Genomic DNA, 8,535 nt, shown 5'->3' on the forward strand with positions numbered 1-8,535 from the left:
AGTTTTTGACATCTGATTTATCAACCATATGTTTATAAATAATAAGTTTCCGCATGACGCTCTAATTCCCTTCATAACCTCACCAAGTGGTATCAGAGCACATGATTCAACGTTCCTATACCTATTTGATTTCAGATTAGTTTTAGTTGTTAAAATGTAGTTATCCTCCTTAGTCCTTATGCCTATTTGTGATTTAACATTAGAGTCTGATTAGTTTTTGTTTGAAATCCAGTGATGATTAATCAGTCATGGTCACTGCTAATTGTTTGTTGCTTTGTTCAACTTAATTAATTTATTTTACTATAGTTTAAGGGTCGTTATTTTGTATTCACTCTAATGCATTTATTATCTTGTTGCTGATTAATCCTCACTGTCATTCTGAGTTACAGTATTATTATTGGATACTAATTCTTATTTTCATTTTAGTTATATATGAAATCTGCCTCGAGTCCTCATAGACTCTATCTCTTCTCTTTGCATTCTCTCATTTGGCCATGGAGGTCCAGTTATTTTTATTGAGTCAGACAATCCTAAAATCGATGTACAAATGTTCAAGAGTCCAAAAAAGATCTTGTACACGACAACATGAGCGATACAACAATATACAGAGGTATACACCAACTAACTGTATACACTGTTTATAGTGACAGAAATGGGTAAGAAGCCCAACATGATAATCCAATTTTGTATTGTGTTGTAATTAGGTCAAAGACCCATCTATTTTTGGTATTATCTTGCTAGTTTTTGGACAGGTAAAAATTGTATAAAAAGCCCAAAAGAAAGAAAATTTCTATATTAGTTTAGGACATGTACAAATGGATCATAACGTAGCAACTAGGCCCAATTTAGGAAACACTTTGAAGTTTGAACCCTCACCTTTTTTATGTTCGTTGATTATGCAACTCGAGGGCTAGATAGTGGCGCAATCAGAAATTAGAACAGACGATTAAAAAATAAATAAATTAAAATGTTGTATACTTAGAAGCCTTTTTTATGTTAAGGAGATTCAACTGTTTATAAAAATATACACGATAAAAAACTTTTTTTAAAATTATGTTTGTATCATATAATTTATGGATAAAGGTAGAGATCGAATTCAGAATTTGAACCTCTATATATTCAATCTTCAAAATTTTAATATTGAACCCCATTGTACGCTCCAAGATGAGGATATTTAGGTTTTGAAACTGGTGTCGCGACACTTCTTCACCTCTAGATGGAGGGGGTTTGGTTGAACCTCTTTCATTAACTTCGATTCCATCATTGAGCTAAGAAAAAATTGTTTTACGTTAAAAATTGGTAAGAGAAAAAATACATACAAACGTATAAATATGTTAACTCAAATCAAACAATATTATACAATATGAATTAGAGTATCCTTAGTACTTCTGATGTATTTCAATTGTGTCCACTAATGAACTCTCAAGTAGAGATTATTGCTGTTATTAGTTGTTAATTACTGTGGAAAAATCCACCTTAATTTGTTGGTGGATTCTCACCAAACACCATAATATATATATATATATATATATATATATATATATATATATATATATTCATTTACCCCCATTTTAATTAAGTTAAAGAGCAAGTAGGACCACTAATGCATTTTGGTAATAAAGTGGTTGACTACTAATTACTATGATAAGTTAACACTCATTATATATATATATATATATATATATATTATTATTTTTTGCCTTTTGTGGATTTTTTGTTATTTTCTACTCTATGGTCGGTTTAAATTTAAAAAATAAAAGATAGTTAGATAATAAAAGTTTCATATTAATTTCATTTAGTGATGATTTAGAAGAATATTTAATTAGCTAAGAGATGTTAGCATTGAAATAATTGAGAATATTAATAAATTTCATAGCTAATTTTATATTTTTAGTAATGTTCGTAGAATTCAAAATTATCATTCATTTAGTTTTTTTTTTTATATATAGATAATGTTAAAAAGAATGAAATAAATTATCACAAAATACACACTTTATTCCTCATAAAGTAAATAATAAGTAACATAGTATAAATATTATTTTGTTGTCCTAATAATATCCTCAGGAGCACACATCTCACTTTGACATTTTATTGAGGATATTTATGTTTTTATCTATGAGCTTTCGATTTTGATCTATATAATATTTGACTAAAAATATTTAATTTATCAGCTTCAAAAATATGTATTTATGAAAAATATGTGATTATTTAATGTATTTAATCATGATACTATGTTGATAATGGAATAATTTAGCACTTAAAAATTCATTGAATAAGTCAAGGTAATTATATCCATATTAATTCATAGTATTACATTATTTAGTGCACAATCAAGTTGATTTTAATCTCAAGTTGTGTTCTATGGCGTGCAAATTAAATTTTAACATACCAAATATTGATTGCTTTTATTACACTTTTCATGCTTTATCCTCCAAATGTGATTTTATATATATATATATATATATATATATATATATATATATATATATATATATATATATATATATATATATATATATTAATACAAACTTAATTTTTTAACTTACAAAATAATAAAAAATAATTAATACAAACTTAATTTTTTAACTTACGAAAAAACAAAAAACAATTAATGATATGAATATGATATAGGGTCCCACTTTGATAACATCGAATAAATGGGTAACTACAAAATAAAATGCATCATAGATTTTTTTAAATAATAAAAAAATAGGTAAACTAGTGTTTGGTGATGTTATCAATACGTAACTATACAAAAGAAATAAAAAGAAAAGAAATTGAGGGTGGCTCAAGCATGACAAATTAAAATATAATATAATAAAGATCGAGCTGATTCAGAATTTAAATATATTATAATAACGGATTCAAAGTGTTACCTATAAATTGATTAAAGTTTTTATTCAAATTTTGAATCTGTCTTCGAATAATAGGTATTCTAGTTCAAAATTTTATTATATCTCATTTAATTTATTATGTTCGTAATTTATTATTTATACGTCTAGAGTAAATGTTCAACACGTATATATTTATTGAACTCAGATGAATCATGTAATACGCAATACATATGCATAAAATCCAAGCAAATCTTTATTAAAGAATGTTTTATCTTTCGATCATCAAATATCAAATAAATTTTATGTGTACGTTCATATTTACTCGAGACTCAATATGATATCGATTACCAAAAAATCAAAAATATATAATCCCAGCATATTTGAATATTTTGTGGGTGGGGGTAGATATTAGTTTGAATATATCCTTCATGCAATAGGACAGGGAAAAGGGATTAATTATTATTAAATTATTTTATTTTAATTAAAATAGAGGAAAGAAATAGGTAGGTAATATCAGCCACATTTAATAGCACTTTCAAATTATATAGTAATCAGCACTAAATATAACTCATGATATATTTTGGAGAATTTAAGAGAATGAAAGTTGCAAGGTATCTATATATTTTTAAATGATCATATTTTGAGTCAATGAGTAATATTTGGCCTAAAATTATACATTATAATTACAAACAATATGATAAAGTAGATAAGATTTTTTTTTTATATTTTATCGATTATCTTGAAAGGATAAATTTTTTTTTTTATAACCGATAAAGGTAGCTCTAAAACCTTTTAATATGGTACCGATTTCCCTCAAATGTTAAGAGTAGGTCCACATTTGATAACAAGTGATTCTCTCTAATTATTTTTATATGTGTGGTTGAATTAATCGAATCAGTGAATATTATATGAGATATATTATGTTTTTCTAAAGAAGGTGGATTACAATTAAGCATATGGACTTCAATTAATTGGTATGTACTCTTCTAATTATTTGTTTGATCCATATGACTTCAAATGAACTCACAAACTAAATGATTATCATTTACTAGATATTTTTTACAATTTTTTCAAATATATTATAACACCAGAAATTATTTTTTATTTATAGCCATTCATCAAACTTTTAAATGTATGTGATAAAAAGAACATTAAATATTGAAGCTATGTTCTTATCAATTTACTATAACATTTTATCCTTTTAGGTCCTTGTTCATCATAAATTAAGCTAAGTTTAATGCTTATATCAAGTTATTAAATGGTTTATATTACATCTTAATTTTTGAATATATTTTTTTTTTCAAACTTTATGTAAATACGAAATACTTTTTGTATTGAATTATCAGTCGATCATACGCTAAATTGAAAGGCTTCACGTAACAATAAATATCTCTTTGTTCTCAATAAGTATCCAGCTATTATAGTGATTATGTTAGGTATACATGATATGGTTTGCACTTTTCACTTTTATGTCAAAGTTTTTGTTGTTGTTGTGGCTTCTTTTAGTTGGTTGCATTTTGATTTATCACCCACACACAAATTGTAGCAATGACCAATTGGATAAAGACATATACCATAAAAGTACAATAATCTAAATATTAATTTCGAGATATTTAGCATTGTATTTTTTATTTTTAAAAAAAAAATTAATTTTGGATTATGCAATATGACATTTTACAATTTTAATGGAGATCCTACCTCATAAGATATTTTCTTCCATATATATATATCTGTCCAATTCAATATTAATAAAATAATAACTAACTTTTAGATGACATAAATATCATAAAAGTACAATAATCAAAATATTAATTTTGAGATATTTAGCATAATATCATTGTATTTTTTATTTTTTTTAAAAATTAATTTTGGATTATACAATATGACATTTTACAATTTTAATGGAGATCCTACCTCATGAGATATTTTCTTCCATATATATATATATATATATATATATGTCCAATTCAATATTAATAAAATAATAACTAACTTTTAGATGACATAAATACCATAAAAGTACAATAATCAAAATATTAATTTTGAGATATTTAGCATTGTATTTTTTATTTTTTTTAAAATTAATTTTGGATTATGCAATATGACATTTTACAATTTTAATGGAGATCCTACCTCATGATATATATATATATGTCCAATTCAATATTAATAAAATAATAACTAACTTTTAGATGACATAAATACCATAAAAGTACAATAATCAAAATATTAATTTTGAGATATTTAGCATTGTATTTTTTATTTTTTTTAAAAATTAATTTTGGATTATGCAATATGACATTTTACAATTTTAATGGAATATATATATATATATATATGTCCAATTCAATATTAATAAAATAATAACTAACTTTTAGATGACATAAATACCAAAAAAGTACAATAATCAAAATATTAATTTTGAGATATTTAGCATTGTATTTTTTATTTTTTTAATTAATTTTGGATTATGCAATATGACATTTTACAATTTTAATGGAGATCGAGATCCTACATCATGAGATATTTTCTTCCCTATATATATATATATATATATATATATATATATATATATATATATATATATATATATATTATATGTCCAATTCAATATTAATAAAATAATTACTAACTTTTAGATGACATAAATACCATAAAAGTACAATAATCTAAGTATTAATTTCGAGATATTTAGCATTGTATGTTTTATTTTTTTAAAAAAATTAATTTTGGATTATGCAATATGACATTTTACAATTTTAATGGAGATCCTACCTCATGAGATATTTTCTCTCCCTATATAAATATAAATCTGTCAAATTCGATATTAATAAAATAATAACTAACTTTTAGATGACATTAGGAATTGGTTTATACTATAAATTACATGGTATATATAATTAATTAAAAGCTTGAAGAAGCAATTAATCCATTTTTTTATGCAATGAGGAACTTATTATTGAAATTCATTTCATCATTCATGTTGTCATTTTTTTAAGCAAGAAAAATGCATACCTTTTCTATAGTAAGACTTTGTTTTATAATAATTAGACTATAAATATTGAATGTTATAGACGAATTTAAAATTTGAATTAACGTAATCAGTGGTAAAAGGTATTGATATATGTGTTAGCGTATACACCATCTCTTCAAAGTCTCATACTCGTAAAATTAGTTTTGGATATTGACAAATAATTAGCGTACAAATTTAAATATATTATTGATTTTTTTGAGAAAATGTTCATTTACATTATCTATTAAAAGTTTAGCTCATTTATATGCTATTTTCGTTAGAGAAATTTTTTTTATCATGTCATTATTTGTTAACTAATAATTTTGACTTATCAGTGCATGAGGAGTAATAATATATTTGTTTGCATACACATTATCCTCATCAGATCCTACTTGTGAAATTATTTTTTATATTATACATGCAAGTGTACTATATATAACGTTTTACATATGTGAGTACTATTATATATTCTTTGAGCCAAAGGCACGTAACATGCTAATAATTTGCTTATTTTGTTGATACCATTGTTAAAATACATTCACATTGCTCTTTGGGATCGTTAAATTAGTTTATAAAAATATAATTTGTTCAACTCGTTTAAATTCAATTATATTTATCACTTTTGGTTATATTAACTCAATTCACCTCATTTGAGCGTGGTCAGTTAACAAGTTATTTATACTTTTTCCTCTATATTGTGTTAGTCTTTAATTTTATACAGTAGGTCATAAATTTATATTTTCACATTATAGTATTTTATTATTTATAGTCATAATTTTGATTTCGAAGGACAAAAATTAAATTAAATATATCAGCCTATTTAAAAAAAGCAAAAATCAAATACCCATTCATTTAAATAGGCAAATTATAATCGAGTTTGGAGCCTAAAGGAACAAAATATTAACAAAAATTTCAAAACTGTATATAAAATTTTATATTAACCAAAACGGTAAAATCGCTGCATTAACAACAATTCACCCCACCGATTTTACCGTTTTGATTAATATAAAATTTTATATATCGTTTTGAAATTTTTGTTAATATTTCCCTTTAGGCTCCTGACTCAATTATAATCTATTAATTTATAAACTTAGTCAATTTTAATCCGTTCAAATTCATTTACGTAAATTTCTTTTGCCCTTGATGTTTTTCAATTTATGGTTGCTAAAAGTTGTTGTTGGTGTTTTTCAATTAACGTCTTGATTATATTGCTTGTAAGCCATTCTATATTCTAACTAAATCTTGTTATTATATTAATATACCTTTATTCATTAAAGAAGCCAAAATGAATAATTTAAAAGAAGAGTATACAAGTATGCAACCGTTTAAATAACGGAAAAAAATTGTTATAAGCATCATTATCTAGGACTCTGCAATACGTGATTCTAAATTTAGTTAACCGTAATATAATATTTAGTATTGGATAATTAAAAAAAATTAGCTTTAATTAATTTTCACGAAAGTAAACCTAACCCCCATCTAATAAAACACGACAAAAAGAAAAAGAATTAATAAGATTCCCTTATTTTCAGGTGATTCTCATTGACGAAAGACAAGTCACATAAGAAAGACTGATAAACTTCAAGTTTGACAACTTTTTGAAAAAAAATAAATATAACATTTAGATAAATTTTATATCGAAATGAAAAATTAAAGAATAAAAAAGTTTTTATATTAAATATAAGACAAATCAATTCACATAAAATACCACAATATCAAAAGAAAAATATACATATTATAGGCTAAAACTTTGATTTTTTTTAATGAATTTTGCTATCAAGATCATGATATTCTCAAAATGGAAATTAACCAACTATTACTATAAAAAAATACTATTTTAATCAGACAAATATTCCTTTTTCATTTACAAAATATAATGTCACCATCTCCTTTTTATAACCCCACATTCGAAAAGAAGATTATATTTTTAATTATATTTTCCTTTGCTTTTTACCCGTCGAGATGAGAAATACTATCATTTTCTAGTATTTTTCCTTGAGGTGGGGTGGAACCGAATTATTATTTCTAGTATGATATCGTATTAAAATTTGATTAAATTTAAATTTTTATATTATAAATTTTAACTTTTAAAAAGATACTTTTAATACAAATATTTTTTCACTATCTCAATTTAAATAAAGTTTTCTAAATTAAAATAAAAGAAATTTTGATTATTCTATCGCAGTTCTTGATTTTAATAATTGGAGACTAAGTGGACCATAGAGTCTTTTTATTTTTATACTAGTTCATTTGTTGGGCGGTCACCGCCAAAAAGATACGTAATAAATTAAAATTTGATATATTGACAAGGTAAAAAAATATTTATATAATTAAATTATTTAAAAAATAATTATAAGTAAATTTCATTTAATAATAATAGTAATAGTAATGTGTAATTTAGTTGAAAATGTTATTTTACGTTAAATTATATTGGGTACAATTAGTTAGGTACGTAAGGAAATTTTTTTGAATCCTTTCATCGTAATACATATCGTAAATATAAAATGTTAAATTCTCATGAATTTCACATCTCTATGAATTTAATTTTCTATATTTAAACTGAAGCTTTCTATAAGATATTAAAATGAAAACATAATTATGGAAATAAGTATAATTTTTTTTTTTAAAAAAAATAATTTTATTATGTTCATGGTTATGAATATACATTACTATGCACTAGTAACAGTT

This window comes from Solanum lycopersicum, chromosome 9, assembly GCF_036512215.1.
Source record: "Solanum lycopersicum chromosome 9, SLM_r2.1".
Classification (NCBI taxonomy): Eukaryota; Viridiplantae; Streptophyta; class Magnoliopsida; order Solanales; family Solanaceae; genus Solanum; species Solanum lycopersicum.